Source organism: Giraffa tippelskirchi, chromosome 2, assembly GCF_054371585.1.
Source record: "Giraffa tippelskirchi isolate mGirTip1 chromosome 2, T2T-mGirTip1v1.2.pri, whole genome shotgun sequence".
Classification (NCBI taxonomy): domain Eukaryota; kingdom Metazoa; phylum Chordata; class Mammalia; order Artiodactyla; family Giraffidae; genus Giraffa; species Giraffa tippelskirchi.
In genome coordinates this window covers 19860098-19882867 of record NC_137276.1, presented here as the reverse complement: position 1 = coordinate 19882867, position 22770 = coordinate 19860098, and the positions used below count along the sequence as shown (strand labels likewise).

Here is a 22770-nt window from a genome sequence, read left to right as displayed (position 1 = left end):
CTCCCTGGCCTTGGTTCCTGCTGATCTAGGAGAGGGGGTACTAGGAGACAGTTGCCTCTACCCCTGGAATCCGCTGTAGGACAGACCTGGGAGCTGCTGAGTATTCCTGACAGAATCTAACTTAATTCAGTTTGATGGGCAGTCAGAGCCCGCTCTGTTCCAGGCTTCGGGGCCAGGGTATCTCCAGGGAGGTGTAACTCCCCCATTTATTCAGTACAGAATGTCAAGGATCAGACTAAGTGTTTTATGTGCTTTAATGTCTTTTTAACCTCATCCCTGTGAGGCAGGTATTATCCTTATTTTCATTTTGCCTAGTTGCTTTGCTCAGTCGTGTTGGACTCGCTGCAGCCCCATGGACTCTCCTGTCCATGGAATTTTCCAGGCAAGAATACTGGAGCGGGTTGCCATTTCCTACTCCAGGAGACCTTCTCCACCCTGGGATCAAACTCGTGTCTCTCACATCGCCTGCATTGGCAGGTGGATTCTTTACCTCTAATGCCACCTGGGAAGCCCCATTCCCATTTTACAGGTGAAAAAAATGAGGTTCCGAGAGGTTAATTAAACCTCACAAGTACACAGGTAGTGAGAAGCGGGGTCAGGACTTGAGGTTAGGCCCATCTACTTGACCTCTAAATCTGTCCTTGGCCTTGAGGGGCTCACTATCCCCAGAGGAAGAACTTATGAGCACCCATCTCCAAGGGGAAGGAGGACATGGAGTGTTGTTCCTTCCTGTGTTGGGGCAAAGAGTCTCCCTAGAGTGTCCAACACCCAACCCAGCGGCTGGGCCCAGGTATTCCCACCCCATCCTGGTTCTGTCCTCTTCATCCTGTTTCTCTTCCAGGCTGTCTTCTCTTGTTCAGGGAGGGTGAGGGGGGCAGGAGATGAAAATATAAGCCTGAATGGAGCCACCTGTCTTTGGGGAAACATTGGTTTCTCTTTCAGGAGGCTGTGCTCAGCATGCAGAGAATTCTCAGCCCCCGTACAAGAGGCAAGCAGCACTGTGACCCGTGAGTCCTGGGGGCATACCCAGAAAGTATAGAATGATGGGCAAACTATTCCACAGCTGGTGACTGCCTGTTGGGCAGACCAGACCTCTGATGTGCCTGCCATTAACCCTTTGGTTGCTAGACATTCGGCCCTCCAGGGAAGCCTAAGGTAGGGGGCCAGGGCAGAGGGTACTGAGGGAAATGTCTCAACTGGTATACAGGGTGTTCCAACATCCAACCAAGCAGCATAGCTACCGAGCATCCTGTCAGCATGGCACCCTTGGTCTGGGAGGCTCAGGAGGACAGCCTGTGGTTTCATGGGTTGGGGAGGGCTCTTTGGGCACGGTGGCTTCTCTGGCTGGCACTTGGACTGGTTTCTTTTTCCTGTTTGGCTCCCAAAGGGCCTGATAATGGAATTGAAGAAATCTGAATGAATTGTCTGATGTGTCATGACTAAGCCTGCAATGTGCCAAGTGTCCCCCAGGAGAGGCCCTTGGATAGCAGACTGGAGCGCCACGATTGCGTGTTGGAGACCATTCCCAGAGAGAGCCACTGGCGTCAGTGGCTCTGAGTTCTAGAAGCTCTTGGAGGGTTTGAGGAATTGTCCCGTGGATTTGTAGCACCAGGCTCTCAGCGTGGGTCTGAGGGGTGGTGGTGCAGCTCACCAGTCCAGCTCTGGTGGCGGATGGATCTCTCAGTGCATGCAGCCTGCTTCACTTCTGGGCAGTTTCAATTACTCGCTAGTTCTTTTACTGATCCCATCGTGACTTCCCAGGAAGCTCCATGTCTTAGTCTTTGTTTAAGCTTCTGGAGCCTTGTAGGCTCATTCTCATTATGTTTCCACTGACACTCAAGTGTGTTCAGGGAGCCCTTCATCATTTCTTTTTCTGCTTCCACTCCCTCTTTGCCTCCTTACCACATCTAGTCTTCTCCAGGAAGAGTATTCTCAATTTTATTGACTGTTCTTCTGGTGGATCAATGGATATGAGATTTATTAATATTTATATCTTACATGACATAGACTCCTTAGAAATCTGGTGCTCATATAGATGATGGTAGCCACAAGCTTTTAATGGGCTTGAGCTCTGTGCCACTATACTATGTGTTCATTTTCCCTTTAATTATGTGTGTGTGTGGGCTAAGTTGCTTCAGTCCTGTCTACAGGATTGTAGCCTGCCAGGCTCCTCTGTCCATGGTGCAATGACCTTTTAAAATTGATACTATTGGGTTGGCCAAGAATTTTGTTTGGGTTTTTCATAACATCTTACAGAAAAACCCAAATGCACTTTTTGGCCAACCTGATAATATTACCCCCCACTTTATAGATGAGGATACTGAGATCTGGGCTTCCCAGGTGGTTCTAGTGATAAAGAACCCACCTGCCATTTGCAGGACAAGGCTAAGAGACACAGGTCCAATCCCTGGGTCAGGAAGATTCCCTGGAGAAGGGCATGGCAACCCACTCCAGTATTCTTGTCTGGAGAATCCCACGGACAGAGGAGCCTGGCGGGCTATAGTCCATGGGGTCACGAAGAGTCCGACATGACTGATGTGACCTAGCACACATGTATACTGAGACTCAGACTGGGTAAGTACCTTCCTTACTCAAGTAATGTAGTCAGTAAGGGGGTAGAGCTGGGACTGGACCTGACAAGTCTAACCCCAGGGCCTGAGCTCGTAACCCCTCCACCCTGTTCCTCAAAGTGTGACCCTCCAACCGCTGTGGGAAGTCCCTGGGGCCTTGTGAGAAATGCTGAGTCTCAGGCCCCCAAGTGGGATCCCAGGTAATTCCCATGCACATTTGAATTGGGATAGTCTGGTCTGAAAGCACATGGATCCCTTGGCTTCTACTGATGCTGCCTGAGACCACACTGGAGTTGGTGGTCACAGAACCCCTCTACCCCAGTTGACATTGTCCTCAGGCTCATCTTTGTCCTGCCTAGGTCCTTCTCTCAGGAGGCACAATTTGTCAGAATGAAGATATGATAGTTAATATTATGTGTCAACTTGGCTAGACCTTGGGACCCAGGTATTTGAGCAAACATTATTCTAGCTGTTTCTATGATGGTTTTTATAGGATGAAGTTATAATTTAAATCAATAGGCTTTGAGTAAAGCAAGTTGGCCTCAATAATATGGGTGAGCCTCATCCTTTCAGTGGAAGGCCTCGATAAAATAGAGCAAAACCATGATAGAAAACCTTAATAGAAAAAGCCTGAAGAAGAGGGATTTCTGCTAGCAGACTGCCTTCGTACTCAAACCGCAGCTTCAGCCCTTCCCTGGATCTCTAGACTGCTGGCCTGGCCTGTAGATTTTGGACTTGCCAGCCTCCACAGTTATGCGAGCCAATTTCATGCAATCTCTCTTTCTCTGGCTTAATTTCTCTCCCCCTCCCAATACCCTATTGGTTCTGTTTCTTAGTGAAATCTGGCTGATACAGATAGCTAAGGACTCATCAGGTAATTTTATTCTTTCACTCTCTAGTCCCTAAGTTGAACCAATAATTAAGGATCCCAACACCCTCCCTCCAGATCTTTGGGCTCCCCAGGCACTCTCTCCTTTTTCAATCCCAGCAGCCTTTGAACAAGGAGTTTCCAGCATCGTCTTTCTGTACAGTACTGTCCTCGGGATCCTGGGAGATGTGTAAGAACAATGTTGTGGCATAAGAGGGCCTTGGAGACGCTTAGTCAAGTCATCCTTTGTACATAGGAAAAGACTGAAGCCCAGAGGGGAGGGGGCTTCCCAAAAGCACATAGCTGTCACACTGCCAGGATGAGAGCCCGGCTCTTTAGATTTCCAGGTCTGTCTGTTGAATTTCAGGAAGCAGATATCACAATCAAGCTGGCTATTAAGGAGAATTCATGGAGTGGACTATTTACAAATGTATGGGCAGGGTTCAAGCACATTGAACAGGGTGACAAAGGACCCCAGGATTAGTATCAGCAGAAAACTGTCACCACACCTGTGTCTGAAGGGCTCCTGGGAGAGCACAGTGATGGAAGCTGTAGCAAGCTACACAGAGGAGAGGGCTGCCAGCCAGCAGCTGTGGCCTTGGGTAGAGGAACACAGCCACTGCCAAGCTATGACCATCAGGGAAGTTGCTGGGGAGATAAATCCCCCAGGCTCTCTCTCCTCCCAACTTCTGATCTCCTGTGGGCTCGGACCACCTGGAAACCAGACATCAGGGAAACCTTGTTGATGCAGTTCATGGAGTTCGGCCTCCGGAGGTGAGAAGGCACTCATCCTTCAAAGCATGGACACTTTCCTCTGAAACACGATCCTGTTGTTCTTTGCTTTGGTCTGGCCTGTTCTGGCTGGCAGCACGATGTGCTTCAGTCAGCTCTCTGGTTCACATCCTTCTCCACTGGGTGTGGTGTCCACTGAGAAATGACAAGCGATCCATTCAACCACTCATAATATATGAGAACTCACAGTTGCTGAAACCTTTCATGCTTCATATGGTCTTCAAAACAATCTTACGTGGAAGGAACTTGTTATTCATGGTTTAGAAATAAGGAGGCCAGGTTCAGAGATGTTAAGTCACTTATCTAAAATCAGCAGCCTAAGATGACTCCGAAAGTTTATTTCACAAGCGTTGATTGAGTGCTGGCCAACTCCAGGCCCTGTGTGAGGGGGGTAGGGATGCAGAGATGAGCCCAACCCTGTCATCCAGGGTGCTGGTCACAGATGGTAAATGTTGGCATGTTTTCCAATTTGCTGCCTCTGTCTTACCAAGTCAAAGCATTTTCTGAGTACCACTCTGGTGGGTCCCCAAGGCAGACTTGCTTGTCGTTATCATTCCTGCCCTCCAGGAGCTTACAGTTTTCTTAAAGCGATGAGAAATGTGTATGGAAACAGTAACCAATGCCATTAGCCAAGTCAGTGGTGCTGGAGAGGATGTAAAAATTCAAGAAGAGATCTGCTGGCTCCAGCTGTGTGTGTGTATGTGGGGGGGGGATGATCCATAGAGGTGTCAGAAAGGAGGTGGGATTTAAGCTGTTTTCTGTGGGAAGAATGGTCCGTGTTCAGCGAGGGAGATAGGGAACAGAATTTTAAGGAGGAACATCATAACTGTGGTGGTAGGAAAGCAGGGAACTTGTTCTGGAGACACAGAGGCCAGTCTGGTACAGCCCTGGGGAGGAGAGGAGAGTACCATGGGTCTTCCTACAAGAGAAAAGAGAGATGTGTTGAGTTATAGAAGAAAGCACTCAAGTGGCTGTTGTAGCAGGGAGAGATGAGATCGGCAAAGCAGCTGTTTGTGGAGGACCTTGTTCTCGAGGCTGTGGGGTTTATCACTAGTGTCATCTGCTCTCAAAGTCTTGACTTCAGCATCAGGCTGTGCTGTCCTAAGATTCCAGTTGGTTCCATGGTCTTCAGGATATCTCTGACTCCCCTGGCAGTGGGGAAGGACACGCAGGAGCTGGGTCAGGTGGCATAAACACACACCCAGAGTCTGCACAATTGAGCCCCTGCTGACCCCTCTGACTCCACCTCCCACCACAGCTCCTGCCACTGCCCACTTGACTCACTTAGCCCTTGGCACACTGGCCTTCTGTCTATCCATCCAGCACACGGATCTCTTTGTGCCACGTGGCCTTGGCCCTTGCTGTTCCTTCTGCCTGGAATGCTCTTCTTTTAGCTTGGCTCCTTCTGATCCTTCACTTCTGATTTCAGGTATCTCCTTTCAAAGTGGCCTTCCCTGAAAACTTCACCTAAAGGACGTCTCTCTCCACCTCCCGGTTATTCTGTGACATCACGTTGTTGTTCATGACCTTCACAGTACTTCCTACCCTCTGCAACTTCCTCATTTATTATCTGTTTACCCCCTCTGTAAGATCTGTGAGGACATGGACCTCCCAGAATATGCCTGACATGGTAGATACTCAGTTGACATTTATGGAATTGATGAATGAGCACGATTTCTTTCCAATCTGCTTTGACCTGATAAGAAACTGTAAAGGGTGGACCTGCCTTGGTGGGGGGTGGGGTGGGGTGGGGTGGGGTGTCCTGTGGACCTCTTGGAATTATGGGCAAGCTTATATTGCTTTCTTTTCCCTGGGAAGTAGGTCGATGGTAATCCTTAGGGTTCTTCACCAAATACTTCTTTGACCCCTTTGAAGGGGAGGCATTGCCTTGGGACTTGTTTTGGCCTTTGGAATGTGAATGGAGATGCCATAGGTCACTTCTGGGCAGGCACTGGAAGCACCAGGGGTGAGTTAGCCTGTGCCTTTCCTCCACCAGGATGGTCATGGATTTGTACATTGAGATGGTGTCTCCATCAGGCTGAGTCTCTGAATGACTACAACAAGAAGAACCCTGCTGACCCACACTGGACATATAGCAGGAGCAGGAAGTATAGTTTTGTGTTAAACCACAGAGATTTTGTTAGCACAGCACAGCCTTGCCCCTCCTAACTGCTGAAGAGCCTTTAGTTTTCATCAGGTTCTCAGAGGGGTCTATTAGCCAAACAAGGTCCAGAATCACTGGCTCAGGGGTCAACTGGAAAGGTGTGGCGTGCAGGGAAGGTTAAACTCACATTTACTACATACCCCATTATATGCCAGACACTCTGCTGAGTCCTTCACATATATCGTGGTGTTTAATCTCCAACAACCTTGTGAGGTAGCTAGTGTAGCCCCATTCTATAGACAAAACTGGGGCTCAGAGAGTTTAGGGCGTTGGTACTCAAAGTGTGGTCTGCAGACCAGTAGTATCTGCATTTCTAACAAGAAGTAGAGCTTGTTAGAAATGCAGAATTTCAGGTCCCTCTCCAGTCCCACTATATCAAAATCTGTGTTTTAACAATAGCTTACCAGGTGACTTGAGTGCATTTTAGAATTTGAGAAAAATTGATCACATTGATTTGGGGGACTTGCTTGATATCCTCTAGCTAACGGCAGATATAGAGAAGGGATCCAGGCAGCCATCATTCAAGAGATGGGGGTGGCTCTACCCTCCACCCCCATGTTAGGACAATGGGAACCAGGATGGGCAGAGCTTGGGTCAGGCATCTGAATACCAGCTGGTGTTCACTGGCTCCCCTGGCAGGCACATCTTCAAATAGTTTGAGTGGTTGATGGTAAACAAAGCTATTTATTGATTTACAAAACCACCCAGACGGTGTCTAGGGTGTATGCTTCTTCTAGCTGTGAATTACTGAGTAAAGGCTGGTGGTGGACTGGGGGAGACATTGTCAGACACATTGTCCATGGTGGGGAAGTCTCACCCCCAGCACACAGACCATGACTGGGGACCCAAGATAATTCCTTGGTGATGGCAGGCACATGTCTTGAATCTCTGTATGTGACAGAGTTGGGATCCCTTGGCTTTGAGCTTGGTGCCTGTCTAGACCATGAAGTGTCCTGATTCCCTGGGACTGAATCCTCCAGAAGATCTCCCATGGTGCCTGCAGGAACTGCTCTGTTATCACATTATAGATGAGGAAGTGACCAGGAAACTATGCCAGGAGAGAGATTGCTGCTCTCTGGATCCAAGGCCAGGGCTGGGCATCTGTGGAAGGCCGACTTCTGTGGCCTGTGTTGCCCTTGTCAATTGGTGGCATTCATCTCTTTGGAGCCACCATGGAGTTGCTGAGAAAATTGAAGCTCTTGGGCAGAGGAGTATAATTTGGCTTCTCTTTACTGAAGTTATGAGATCATCAGCTCTTCTCCAGATATTTAGATTTTCTGTGACAAAGGCAGAGCTCTCTCTCTTTTCATTATGACCTGGTTATCTGCTCAGTTAAGTGAGAAATTTCATGTTACAGAGCGATCAATTAATGTAACAAATATATATTGGGTACCTGCTGAGTGTTAAGGACTGGGAATACACAAAAGCACTTTTGCATGTGGTTAGGCTCTGGACTAGTTCAGATGCAAAGGAGGAAGCAATAGGGCAGGGACAGGACTTCACTTTGCGGGGATGTGGATGATTGAGGAGCCTGTGGAGTGGTCCCTGGGCCCACACAGGAGGAGATGACAGGGCTGGGCAGGGCTTCGAGCACTGGCTGAGGACTCAGACCTGGGTCCCAGTTCTGGTCACCATGGCTCTCTCAGGACCACATCTGTTAGACCCAGATAGCAGTGTACCTGGCAGTGGGGAGGGAAGAAGACCACAGCTATTCATTGAACTCTTATGAGCCAAATGTTGGACTTAGGCACAAGCATTATTGAAAGTTTGGATCAGACTTAGGGGACTTTGGCAGGGAGGGCAGGGCCATCTGAGACTCATCTGTGAGTTGGGGAGTGAGTTGCCGGAGGCCTCAGAGCCAGTTGGTGGCAGAGTTGGCTCCAGCTCCCAGGCCTCTGGTCTCTTTCCGCGTTGACTGGGCACTTGCCCCATTTTCCCAAGCTGGGATCATTTTTGTTCTGATATGGAAATGTGGCTGTAGAGGGGCTGAATGTAGCAGAGAGGCGCACCCAGGACCGTGGCCAACTCTCTTCCCATAGATAAATGGAGCCCGAACCTCCATTTGGCAATCAGCAGAAAAACAAAGAAGAGCGGCTCTCATCTCCCTTCCCCCCTCACCCCACTCTGACAGATTTATTTTGGAAAGCGACAGGAGGCTAATAGCATCACTTAATTTCCCTGATAATAAATTACCCCCAAGTGCAACAATTAAACGTTTCACAACAAACAGTTTCCTTCTGCAATAAGCTTCCTCACAGGCTCCTCCCACTCTGACAGTTCTCCTCCCCACCCCGCCCCATCTGGCCCCGCCTCTGCCCCCGCCTCTGCCCCTTCTGGCTGCGCCTCTGCCCTCCTGGCCCCGTCTCTGCCCCCCTGGCCCCGTCTCTGCCCCTTCTGGCCTGGCGTCTCTGGTGAGTCATTTTTATTTCTGGGCTTCAGGATCCTGACCAGGTAACAGCAATGGCTGGAGGACCTGATGGAATTGTGGGAATGAAAAAAAAGTGTGATGAGGAAATCAACCAGATCAAGGTTTGAATCACAGCTCGGCCACTTCCCAGCTCTGTGACTTGGGAAGGTCCTTTCCTTCCCAGTTGGTTTTGTTTCTTCCTTGGTAGAGAAGCACAGCTTACAGGGTGTCTCTGAAGCTCAGAGCAGGGCCAAGCACATGGTAGACCTTCTTCAGATAGAAACCGCTGTGTTGTTCTTAAATGAATATTGTGAGTCTAGTTCTTTTAACATGTCCTGCCCTGAACTGTTGGAAGGAGAGAGTCATAGACAAGAGAAAGACTGACTATGAGAGAGACAGACTGAAAGAAAATAGAGGGAGAAGGAAAAGGGATGAGGTGGGTGCCCTGGACCATCTCAGGTCTGGGGAGGGTGAGCTGGGTTTTGTCAGATACTCCCCAACCCTTATGACACACATCACAGCCAAGGGACTGCATCCTTGCCAATCTTTCTAGCCAGATGTCTGAGGCTTTACAGCGTACAGAAAGGGGCCAGCTGGAGTTGGGAGGCCTGACTTTACTCCCTAGCAGCTCAGAAGCTGGGTGCCCGTCTGTGTGTTAGCAGATTTGGAAGCAACAATGGCACTTTCCCCTGTGATGCATGATTAATGTACAATCGACTGTGGAATGCACAGCTGTTGGGTATTTTCAAGGCAACTGACTCCATAAGAGCAAGAAAATACACGGGGCTTATACACTGCAAGGTCTGGCCCCAGTGTTAGTCACAGACAATAGGCAAGCGTCAGCCCTGCTCTCCCCCAGGTCTGGAGGATGGAGACAGGGTATCTGGTGGTCCTTTCAATGTCAGCATCCCTGGGAAGGAACCTCTTGCAAAACATCCCATGTTCTGGTGGTTTTCTCTTGTGTCACCGATGTGGCCTTGTGGGCTCAGCTCACTTGGTATCCAGGATGGACAAGACACATGAGCCTTGCACCTAAGTCCAGTCTGGAGAGGCCTCAGTTGTGTTCCCATCTGTTCTAAGAACAGAGGCAGGGGCAAGTGCCATCCTAGGTTGGAGGATTATGCAGAGGTTCCCATCTCTAATAAGGAAAATGAGGAAGGCTTCGTCGAAAGTGAGTGAAATGCATGGCATGAATTGAGTCTTTAAAAAATGTCACTTTTCAGGGGAACTGAAAGGAGCTACACGTTTGCTTTCTTGCATGGTCAGCCTATATCTTCGTATCTCAGTCCTATCACAAAGAAGAGATAAGAGATCCTGTTGCAGCTTGAAAATTAAATGAGATAATGTCTGCCCAGCCTATTGCACAGGCTGGACCCGCTCTAAGTGCTTGAGACCTGGCAGCTTCTCTGATGCTCTCAGTCAGTTCAGTTGCTCAGTCATGTCCGACTCTTTGCGACCCCATGAACCACAGCACTCCAGGCCTCCCTGTCCATCACCAACTCCCGGAGTTTACCCAAATTCATGTCCACTGAGTCGGTGATGCCATCCAGCCATCTCATGCTCTGTCGTCCGCATCTCCTCCTGCCCCCAATCCTTCCCAGCATCAGGGTCTTTTCCAATGAGTCAACTTTTTGCATGAGGTGGCCAAAGTACTGGAGTTTCAGCTTCAACATTAGTCCTTCCAATAAACACCCAGGACTGATCTCCTTTAGGATGGACTGGTTGGATCTCCTTGCAGTCCAAGGGACTCTCAAGAATCTTCTCCAACACCACAGTTCAAAAGCATCAATTCTTCAGAGCTTAGCTTTATTCACAGTCCAACTCTCACATCCGTACATGACTATTGGAAAAACTATAGCCTTGACTAGACAGACCTTTGTTGGCAAAGTAATGTCTCTGCTTTTTAATATGCTATCTAGGTTGGTCATAACTTTCCTTCCAAGGAGTAAGCGTCTTTTAATTTTGTGGCTGCAATCACCATCTGCAGTGATTTTGGAGCCCCAAAAAATAAAATCTGACACTGTTTCCCCATCTATTTCCCATCAAGTGATGGGACCAGATGCCATGATCTTAGTTTTCTGAATGTTGAGCTTTAAGCCAACTTTTTCACTCTCCTCTTTCACTTTCATCAAGAGGCTTTTTAGTTCTTCTTCACTTTCTGCCATAAGGGTGGTGTCATCTGCATATCTGAGGTGATTGATATTTCTCCCGGCAATCTTGATTCCAGCTTGTGTTCTTCCAGCCCAGCATTTCTCATGATGTACTCTGCATATAAGTTAAATGCACCCTGCATATAAGCAGGGTGACCATATACAGCCTTGATGTTCTCCTTTTCCTATTTGGAACCAGTCTGTTGTTCCATGTCCCGTTCTAACTGTTGCTTCCTGACCTGCATACGTGTTTCTCAAGAGGCAGGTCAGGTGGTCTGGTATTCTCATCTCTTTCAGAATTTTCCAGAGTTTATTGTGATCCACACAGTCAAAGGCTTTGGTATAGTCAATAAAGCAGAAATAGATGTTTTTCTGGAACTCTCTTGCTTTTTCAATGATCCAGCGAATGTTGGCAATTTGATCTCTGGTTCCTCTGCCTTTTCTAAAGCCAGCTTGAACATCTGGAAGTTCACGGTTCACATATTGCTGAAGCCTGGCTTGGAGAATTTTGAGCATTACTCTACTAGCATGTGAGATGAATACAATTGTGCGGTAGTTTGAGCATTCTTTGGCATTTCCTTTCTTTGGGATTGGAATGAAAACTGACCTTTTCCAGTCTTGTGGCCACTGCTGAATTTTCCAAATTTGCTGGCATGTTGAGTGCAGCACTTTCACAGCGTCATCTTTCAGGATTTGAAATAGCTCAACTGGAATTCCATCACCTCCACTAGCTTTGTTTGTAGTGATGCTTTCTAAGGCCCACTTGACTTCACATTCCAGGATGTCTAGCTCTAGGTTAGTGATCACATCATCATGATTATCTGGGTCGTGAAGATCTTTTTTGTACAGTTCTTCTGTGTCTTCTTGCCCCCTCTTCTTAATATCTTCTGCTTCTGTTAGGTCCCTACCATTTCTGTCCTTTATCGAGCCCATCTTTGCATGAAATGTTCCCTTGGTGTCTCTAATTTTCTCGAAATGATCTCTAGTCTTCCCCATTCTATTGTTTTCCTCTATTTCTTTGCATTGATTGCTGAGGAAGGCTTTCTTATATCTCCTTGCTCTTCTCTGGAACTCTGCATTCAAATGGGAATATCTTTCCTTTTCTCCTTTGCTTTTCACTTCTCTTCTTTTCACAGCTATTTGTAAGCCCTCCTCAGACAGCCATTTTGCTTTTTTGCATTTCTTTTCCATGGGGATGATCTTGATCCCTGTCTCCTGTACAACATCATGAACCTCTGTCCATAGTTCATCAGGTACTCTATCAGATCTAGTCCCTTAAATCTATTTCTCACTTCCACTGTATAGTCATAAGTGATTTGATTTAGGTCATACCTGAATGGTCTAGTGGTTTTCCCTACTTTCTTCAATTTAAGTCTGAATTTGGCAATAAGGAGTTCATGGTCTGAGCCACAGTCTGCTCCCGGTCTTGTTTTTGCTGACTGTATAGAGCTTCTCCATCTTTGGCTGCAAAGAATATAATCAATCTGATCTCGGTGTTGACCATCTGGTGATGTCCATGTATAGAGTATTCTCTTATGTTGTTGGAAGAGGGTGTTTGTATGACCAGTGCATTCTCTTGGCAGAACTCTATTAGTCTTTGCCCTGCTTCATTCTGTACTCCAAGGCCAAATTTGCCTGTTACGCCAGGTGTTTCTTGACTTCCTACTTTTGCATTCCAGTCCCCTATAATGAAAATGACATCTTTTTTGGGTGTTAGTTCTAAAAGGTCTTGTAGGTTTTCATAGAACCATTCAACTTCAGTTTCTTCAGTGTTACTGATTGGGGCATAGGCTTAGATTACCATGATATTGAATGGTTTGCCTTGGGAACGAACAGAGATCTTTCTGTCGTTTTTGAGATTGCATCCAAGTACTGCATTTCAGACTCTTTTGTTGACCATGATGGCTACTCCATTTCTTCTAAGGGATTCCTGCCCACGGTAGTAGATATAATGGTCATCCGAGTTAAATTCACCCATTCCAGTCCATCTTAGTTCGCTGGTTCCTAGAATGTCATCATTCACTCTTGCCATCTCCTGTTTGACCACTTCCAATCTGTCTTAATTCATGGACCTAACATTCCAGGTTCCTATGCGATATTGCTCTTTACAGCATCGGACCTTGCTTCTATCACCAGTCACATCCACAACTGGGTATCGTTTTTGCTTTGGCTCCATCCCTTCATTCTTTCTGGAGTTATTTGTCCACTGATTTCCAGTAGCACCTACCAACTTGGGGAGTTCCTCTTTCAGTATCCTATCATTTTGCCTTGGGCTGACTTATTCAGTCAGTTGAGTGGGTGCTGGGCACCTTGCCCTGAGCCCAAGGTTCCCCTTCAGTCCTTCCTTCCATGCTTCTGCCTGATTGCTTGTCAGAGAAGGCTATGTCCTGAGCTGCCCGGGAGCGCTGGGAGAGGAGGAACAGCTTGCCATGGCGCCTTCTCTTCATAGAACCATCCACCCCATCTCCCAGTTCTTTTCTGCCTCCTGCAAGGATCAACCCCTTACTCTCTTGGGCCAAAGCCATTTTGGGGCGCTCATCTTTTCTGCTTTTGGCCAGCAAAAACAAGGTTCCTCTAGGGCTCTGCCCCTGCTCATCTGGGAATGAGTTTCAGTCTATTTTAAAAGACCAGCTTTGAGTTAATGGAATTTGGCTGGAACCTGGTGGGGGGAGGTGGTGATCCAATAACCCCAACACTGGCCTTGCCCTTGTTCAGGAAACGTATGGGATTAACTGGGCGGGAAGGCAGTGTTATTTACTCACCAAGGCCTCTGTTTGAAATGTGGCTCAGGTGAGAAACTTGAGAGGCTTGTGTGGCTGGAGCTGAGCTGTTGAATATCATAGCAGAGTGTAATCAGTGCAATTTAGATCTGAAAAGGCCCCAGAGAGAACACGGCACAGGAGTCTCTGTTCCAGGCTGGGGGACCTGTGCTTAGAGGTTTAGAGAGTGTAGCACTAAGCCTTCACAGTTGGTTTTTCGTTTTGTAAGGTGAGTGCCTGATTTAAGCTTGGATTGTTCGGGCATCCACTTGAAAGAGGCACCCTCAAGTAAACGTGTTGAACACACACTGCCAGCCACACGACTGGATATAGACCCAGGCCGCCTTCCCCCACCCCAGGCAAGTTTCTTTGTTTCAGAGATCTTTGGCTGGTTTTGATGACGGCCTGGTGGTGCAGTTCTTGTTTTCTTTTCTCTTTGAGCTTTAATTCCCACTCTTATGTTTTAAATTCACAGATAAAGAGTAAACCTATGGAATGCTAGGCCTCACCCTCAGCCCCAATAAAAGCAGAACCCCAGGCTCTTTCTCCCCAACCCCTGCCCAGGAAACCTTGCTGTGTGGCCTCAGGTGTGCTGTGTACCTTCTAAGACTTGTGAGTAACAAATACTGTCTTTCAAAATTTCCTGATAGTTATTGCTGAGGGTGTCTTGTAATCACAATTTGCACCACAAGGGGTGGTCCAGTCACAACAGGTTCTGAAGGGAACCTGGGTCCAGGTGAGTGCCTCCTGGCATTTCTAGCCTCACTACCTATAGGCTGTTGTTGTTTAGTTGCTCAGTCCTGTCCGACTCTTTGTGACCCCATGGACTGCAGCACGCCAGGCTTCCCTGTCCTTCACTCTCTCCTGGAGTTTGCTCAAACTCATGTCCGTTGAGTTGGTGATGCCATCCAATCATCTCATCTTCTGTTGCCCCCTTGCCTCCTGTCCTCAATCTTTCCCAGCATCAGAGTCGGCTCTTCGAATCATGTGGCCAAAATATTGGAGCTTCAGCTTCAGCATCAGTCCTTCTAATGAATATTCTTGGTCATTTTCTTTTAGGACTGACTGGTTGATCTATAGGCTGAGACTGACATGAAACAGAGGTGCCCTTGGTTCTCTGCCATGTTCCGCGTTCTGCTCTTTCCTTTGCGGTCGATGAACTGAGGCCTGATCTGCAGCTACCTGCAGCATGTGACCCAAACATCCTTGAAAGGAAAAGTATTCTATTGCTATGTTGCTGTGTGTCCCATAGTAACAAATATTTGTAGAGGGAGCAGATTTGTATTTGCCATTTCAATTTAAACTATTGTCTCCAGAAAACCCAATGAGATTGCAAATATGATTTCTGGGAGAGGTAGCCTGTTAAGCTATTAGGTCTATATCACCAGTCTGTTAAATTAGTTCTGGCTACCTAACTGGATTCTGAGGAGCCCCGGCTGGTCATTTGGTGACTGGATATAGAAGCTCAGAACAGGATGATGGTGGGTTGTTTTCCATTAAGGACCTGCCAGGGAGTCCCAGGCTCCAGAAAGAATGGCCTCCTTCGACCTTTTCCTAACCCTGTTGGCAGGATTTGGGGCATTCATGAGGAGGAATTGAAAAGTGGGTCCCTTCAGGATCCCTCTAAATTCAGGTCTCCAGAAATGCACTGACGTTGGGACGTTTCGCTCGTTGCCAGCTATTATATTGAAACGAGGAGAAATTGAGAGCCATCCCAATCACTGTATCACAGAAATGTGTTCCGTCTGTATTTTAAAGTTTTTAAAAATTGTGGTAAAGTAGACAAAGCATAAAGTTTTAACCATGTTTGGTAGAATTCAGTGATGTCAAGTACATTCACAAGGTTGTATAGTCATCATCATTGTCTAGCTCCAGAGCTTTGCATCACCCCGAACAGAAATTCTGTACCCATTCACAATAATCCTCCATTGCCTCTTCCTCCTTACCTCTCGTAGCCACCATTCTACTTTCTGTCTGTATGAATTTGGTTGTTTTACTTGCTTCATACAAGTAGAATCTAACAATAATTGTCCTTTTACGTCTGGCTTATTTCACTTAGCATGATGTCTTCAAGATTCATCCATGTTGTAGCATTGTATCAGAATTCCTTCCTTTTTAAGGATGAGTAATACTCCACTTTATGTATATACTACATATTGTTTATCAGCTCATCTTTTGTTGGACATTTGGGTTGTTGTATCCACCTTTTGGCTACTATGAATGATGCTACTATGAACACTGGTATATAAATATCTGTTTCAGTTTCTGCCTTTAATCCTAAAGGATGTATATCCAGAAGTGGAATGGCTGGATTATATAGTATTTTTAAAAACATATTTATTTATTTATTTGGCTGTTCCAGGTCTTAGTTTGACCATGTGGGATCTGGTTTCCTGACCAGGCATTGAACCCAGGCCCACTGCATTGGAAGTGCGGAGTCTTAGCCACTGGACCACCAGGGAAGTCCCTATATACTATGTTTATGTTTAACTTTTGGAGGAACTGTTATGATGTTTTCCATAGTGGCTGTGCCAGTCCAAAGTCCCACTAGCCATGCACAAGGATTCCAGTTTCTCCATATCCTCACCAACATTTGTTATTTTATATTTTTTGTTGATTAATTGTCATATGAATGGGTACATCCAAATATTTTTTAACTTGCCCTTTCTCTGATCACAAATAGGAATAAAAGCCAGAGCCAACATACTCCTCTTTCATTTTTAAAAATAGTAACTGTTGACTGCAACAAATAGGCAATATATGAGATGCAGCATGCATACTGACCTATAACCAACATAGGCCAACCTTTTATTTAATAATGTGAATGGCATAAAATTGGGCACACATGGTAAGTAGTTCCCATAAGGGGAGTACTTTGTCAAATTTTATAGAGCCAAAATAAACTAGATGTCTCTCTGAATTTATCCCCAGTGTCATACTCAGTGTCTGAGGTATGTGTGTATGTGATGGTTTTCCCTGACATTTTCTCTTAGTTCCACCTCTAGTCCAACTGGATAAAGCATCTTTCTTCTAAGGAATCAGCCTTCCCTTTCTGTTCTCTACTCTTCCTTCATCCTCTTGTTTTGGATGCTGGTATATGGTTATGGGGGCTTCCTAGGTGGTTCAGTGATGAAGAACCCACCTGCCAATGCAAGACATGCAGGTTTGTTCTTTGGGTTCGGAAGATCTCCTGAGAAGGAAATGGCAACCCACTCTGTATTCTTGCCTTGGAAATCCCACAGAGAACCTGGCAGGCTACAGTCCATGGGGTTGTGAAAGCGTTGGATGTGACTCAGAGACTAAACAGCAGCAGCAACAAGATGGATATGAATACAATTCTCGGTCCTGAAGCTGAGCATCATGAAAAAAGTTGAGCAAAGCCACAGAACCAAGTTCATACCCTGCAGATGATCACAGACCACCCCGTCAGGCCTATGCTAGATACCTTCTGATGTACTGATTTTGTGACGTCCCTGCAAGACGAGGGAAATTAACCCCACTTTACAGATGAGGACACTTTCCCAGAGAGGCAAGTGATCTGCCTGAAGTCACCCAGCTGCTAAGTAGCAGGGCTAGGACTTAAACCTGAGTCTTCTAACAATGCTTTTTTTCCTTGCAATGCCACTTGCTCCTTCATAACTGAAGTGGTTGAACCAGAGGTGTGTGGACAGTTGACTTCCAAGCTGGCACTATGGGAGAGATGCCTTACACCGTAAATATTCATCATGCTGCAAATATTTACCAGGCTGCCCACCATGTGCTGTCCCTGTGAACACAGGTGTCCGTGTTCCTGCAAGAGCAATAAATCAACCTTTGAAAGTCCTTGTGCTTTTGCCATCTCACAGCAGATTGACTGTACGAGGAAGATAGTTATATTTGAGACCTCTAAGAAAGCCTTTTGATTGACACTGATTATTTAGGAGACCAATGCAAGAAAATCTTCCATCAAGGGTCTTAAGTTTTCTCAGATACACAGGCTCTATTGGTGGAATCTTCATGATCTTGAGGATGATGAGGTTGAGGGAGCTACTGTTTATTAAGATCAAACAAAATTTTGGTCTGCCGGAGTGATTTTTTTTCACTAACTTTGAAAGTTATTTACTGATTTATTTACTCAGTACTTGACATGTACAGGTTGGAAAATGACTAGGATGTGACCCCCAACCCTTAAGCAGCTCACTATCCCTGACTAAGAGAGGAGACAGACACATAAACTTTTAATTAACACATGATATTAAGAAGCACTGCAGTAGAGAGGTGTTCATAAGGACCTTGGTAACAAGGATGGAGTAACAATGACCTCCTTTCACAGAAATCAGTGAAGGCTCTACTAGGCAGGGGACATTAGAATTGGGTAAAAGTAGAAGCTTGCGGTATGCAGGAATGGAAGGTTAGTGTTTGAGATGATGACTGGTAATTTGGCCTGAGGCTAGCTTGATAGATTCCTATAGGGCAAGTTCAAGCATTGAATTTTGACCTACTGGCAATGACCTCCTTTCACAGAAATCAGTGAAGGCTCTACTAGGCAGGGGACATTAGAATTGGGTAAAAGTAGAAGCTTGCGGTATGCAGGAATGGAAGGTTAGTGTTTGAGATGATGACTGGTAATTTGGCCTGAGGCTAGCTTGATAGATTCCTATAGGGCAAGTTCAAGCATTGAATTTTGACCTACTGGCAATGACCTCCTTTCACAGAAATCAGTGAAGGCTCTACTAGGCAGGGGACATTAGAATTGGGTAAAAGTAGAAGCTTGCGGTATGCAGGAATGGAAGGTTAGTGTTTGAGATGATGACTGGTAATTTGGCCTGAGGCTAGCTTGATAGATTCCTATAGGGCAAGTTCAAGCATTGAATTTTGACCTACTGGCATTAAGGACCTGTTGAAGGAAGGATTTTAAATGAGCTACTAAAATCACAGGGCTCCCTTCTACCTGTCATGCCCTGACAAATATTTCTCAGGTTGCCAGGACAACTGATAAACCCAATGTCTCTGAACATGTGCTCATCATAAGCATTCTATAAACCATAAAACAGTTTACAAACAACTTACAAACTACTTTTGAATTAAAAAAAATCCTGAGGGATCTTCCAAGTTGTGATGGTTTCAAAACTCTTTCCAACCCTTCACCTCAAAAGTCTCCTTGCTAAGTTGATTATGCCTTTCTTGTCGGGCTGTTCTTAGGGATTAATGAGCTCATTGCCTTAACATGCAGAGTACACAGGACTGCAATAGCTGGGATGTCACTGAGCTAACTTGCCTTTTCACAGATGAGGAAACTCAGCCATGAAGAGGATGAGTGCCCTGAACAAAGGCTCACTAACTAGTCATCCTTGCGCCAGGATTTAAACCCAATGTACCTAACTACAGGATTCTGTTCCTACCCATGACACTGCTCTCCCCCAATAAAAATACTTAAGTAGAGCTCAGAAATTCACAGTCTGCAGGAAGCATCTTAAAGTTTACCAGAAAACACTGAATAGTGGAGAGAATGGGAATACGGAGTTAGAGCTCAGGTTTAAATCCTAACTTCACAATCTGGAGTAATTAGACCTTAGGTAAATCACTGTATCTCTCTTTGTCTTAATTTTCCCATTTCTCACACAGATTTAGGACTTATCTTGAGGTATTATTGTAATATTAGAAACAGTATACATAGAATGCATAGAATGGACCTGGTTCATAGCAGATGCATAGTAAATGAAGGTGATCACTAAACTACTACTGATGATAATATAATTATAATGAGTTTCTTTGGTAGAGATATTTTCCTAATATCAGGCTTCAAAATATTAGGTAGCTAAGTGTTTAATAGTGGTTATTAGAAATAATATTAAAGTTATTCTTTTCATAAGAAATCAGAGTACAGGAAACCCAAACCAATGCACACTTGGGCCATGTACTTGGTTTTATGCTGTATGCAAAGCATGAAGGAGCAGGAGGTGGTGGTCTTTGCTCTCTGTAGGAGCTGATAATCTCCCTCATGACAGCTCTCCAGCCCCCACCACCCTGCCTCTCCCACCTGACTACCCTTACATGCTTGTTTGAAAAATGCTAGAGAAAAAGAAAAGAAAATGCCCTGTGGTGGGAATGTAAATTGGTGAAGTCCTATGGAAACAGTATGGCGATTTCTCAAAAAACTAAAAATAGAACTATCATGTGACCCAGCAGTTCCACTCCTGGGTATATATCCAAAAAACTCCAAAACACTAATTTGAAAAGATGCAAGCACCCCAAGTCTAGCAGCACCATTTACAATAGCCAAGGTATGGAAGCAACCTAAGTGTCCATCAACAGATGAAAAGAAAAAGAAGATGTGGTGTACACATACACAATGGAATATTACTTGGTCATAAAAAAGAATGAGATCTTGTCATTTGCAACAACATGAATGGACTTGGAAGGTATTATACTAAGTGAAATAAGTCAGACAAAGAAAGACAAATACTGTATGATAACACTTATATATGGAATATAAAAAATACAACAAACTAGTGAATATAACAAAAAAATGCAGACTCACAGATATAGAGAACAAACTAGTGGTTGTCAGTGGGGAAAGGGAAGGGGAGAGGGGCAATATGGAGGTAGGGGAGTGGGAGGTACAAACTTAGGTATGAAATAAGCTACAAGGATATACTCTACAACAGAGGGAATATAGCTAGTATTTCAAAACAATAAAAGGAGTATGTGTGTATGTGTGCTTGCTTAGTCGCTCAGTTGTGTCTGACTCTTTGCAACCCCATGGACTGAAGCCCTCCAGGCTCCTCTGCCCATGGGGATTCTCCAGACAAGAATATTGGAGTGGGTTGCCATGCTCTCCTCCAGGGGATCTTCCCAGCCCAGGGATGGAACCTAGGTTTCCTGCATTGTAGGCAGACTCTTTACCGTCTGAGTTACCAGGGAAGCCCAAGAGTACTGGAATGGATAGCCTATCCCTTCTCCTCCAGGGGATCTTCCCGACCCAGGAATTGAACTGGGGTCTCCTGCACTGCAGGCGGATTCCTTACCAGCTAAGCTACCAGGGAAGCCCATAAATGGAGTATAACCTTTAACAATTGTGAATCACTATATTGTAACTTATATTGTACATTAACTATAACTCAATAAAAAAAAGTTTTGGGAGAGCCCTTGAGAGGGGCCCATTTTCCACTGATGAGAACTGGGCAGAGAGAACAGGGCAGACATCATGAGAAGGGTTAGGGTTAAGGTAGCCAAGTCCAGAAGGACAGGAAGGACAGGTGATGATGCTGGGGAACAGGGACCGATTGGGAAGGCAGGGGATGTGGAAGGATGTTTGTGGGAGGATGTGGGTGAGGACAGCAAGTAGGGGCCCTTTGCATCTTTGCTGGAGACTGTGGCACCCGGGAAGAGGGTGGCAAATGGCCCCAAAAAGTCCTGGAGGGCATGAAGAGAGAAAAGGGGCTGTGAAGAGGCCATTTGGCTGTGAGTCATGGAGATGAGTAATGGAGCATCAGTGTGGAGCCAGCTCAGGAGTTTTCAGGATAAATACGCAGAGGTGCTTCACTGAGGCCGACAGAACCTGCCCCTAATGCATCCAGGGGACACTAAGCACTTTAGTGTATCCTCTGATGAATAATTTCTCCGACTCTAACCGCATTAGGGACACACGGGGCCACGGCTTGGTGCTCTGTCTGTCAGATGTTGTTGCCATTTAAGTGAGTGATGCAGAGTGGGTCCCCATGGTGCCTGGGTCTGTGGATGGGGCAGGCAGCCAGAAGAGCTGGCCCCAGAGGTTTGAGTTCTCCCTTTCTGTAATCAGATTGGAGACAGAATGTTTTTCTGTGGCTACTCCATATAATCTCTGTTTTGATTCCGTTTCCCTTCCCCTGCCATCCTGCTCCCAGTGGGTCTTGAGGGCTGACTTGGTAAATTGCTCTGTCTCTCATTCTTCCAGATCCACTGCCCAGGCAGGATTAGAGAAGGGAAATGACCCCACAGTGGCCCGTCCTCAATTCTCTGCCCTTGGGGAGGGGAGGAGGGAAGAGAAATGTGCTTATCAAATTTCCCAAACATACAGAATCAGAAAGTTAAGGTGTCCACAGCAGCGTGGGGTTGAAAAGGACCCCAGAAGGCTCTAAGTCAGAAATGAATGACATTCTGTAGGGATAATGCAAAAGATGGCATTTAGGTCCCAAAAGTCAGCTATAGAAGACCAGGGGGTAATTCCTAGGGCTTTATTTTTTGTAAAAGTCTTAACATAGACTAATTGTGTGGTGGAGTTTCTTAAAAAAGCACTGAATGTAATCTTCAGTTCAGTTCAGTTGCTCAGTTGTGTCTGACTCTTTGCGATCCCATGAATCGCAGCACGCCAGGCCTCCCTGTCTATCACCAACTCCCGGAATTTACCCAAACTCACGTCCTTTGAGTTGATGATGCCATCCAACCATCTCATCCTCTGTCATCCCCTTCTCCTCCTGCTCTCAGTCCTTCCCAGCATCTGGGTCTTTTCCAATAAGTCAATTATTTGCATGAGGTGGCTAAAGTATTGGAGTTTCAGCTTCAACGTCAGTCCTTCCAATGAACACCCAGGGCTGATCTCCTTTAGGATGGACTGGTTGGATCTCCTTGCAGTCCAAGGGACTCTCAAGAGTCTTCTCCAACACCACAGCTCAAAAGCACCAATTCTTCGGCGCTCAACTTTCTTCACAGTCCAACTCTCACATCCATACATGACTACTGGAAAAACCATAGCCTTGACTAGACGGACCTTTGTTGGCAAAGTAATGTCTCTGCTTTTTAATATGCTGTCTAGGTTGGTCATAACTTTCCTTCCAAGGAGTAAGCGTCTTTTAATTTCGTGGCTGCAATCACCATCTGCAGTGATTTTGGAGCCCCCAAAAATAAAGTCTGACACTGTTTCCCCATCTATTTCCCATCAAGTGATGGGACCAGATGCCATGATCTTAGCTTTCTGAATGTTGAGCTTTAAGCCAACGTTTGCACTCTCCTCTTTCACTTTCATCAAGAGGCTTTTTAGTTCTTCTTCACTTTCTGCCATAAGGGTGGTGTCATCTGCATAGCTGAGGTTATTGATATTTC

General features: G+C 46.0%; 1 protein-coding gene across 10 annotated transcripts in view; it reads left to right on the top strand.

Annotated features, from left to right (window-relative positions):
* The window catches only part of LOC145525995 (uncharacterized), a 548630-nt gene that overhangs the window by 22580 nt on the left and 503280 nt on the right, over positions 1 to 22770 (top strand). Inside the window, exon 3 of one of the 10 annotated variants that reach the window (XR_014068632.1) lies at positions 16953 to 17532. The exons of the other annotated variants lie outside the window; for them this stretch is intronic. The gene's annotated coding sequence lies outside the window, so the exon portion shown is untranslated. Of the gene's footprint in view, positions 1 to 16952; positions 17533 to 22770 lie in introns of those variants that run through there. 10 annotated transcript variants of the gene reach the window in all.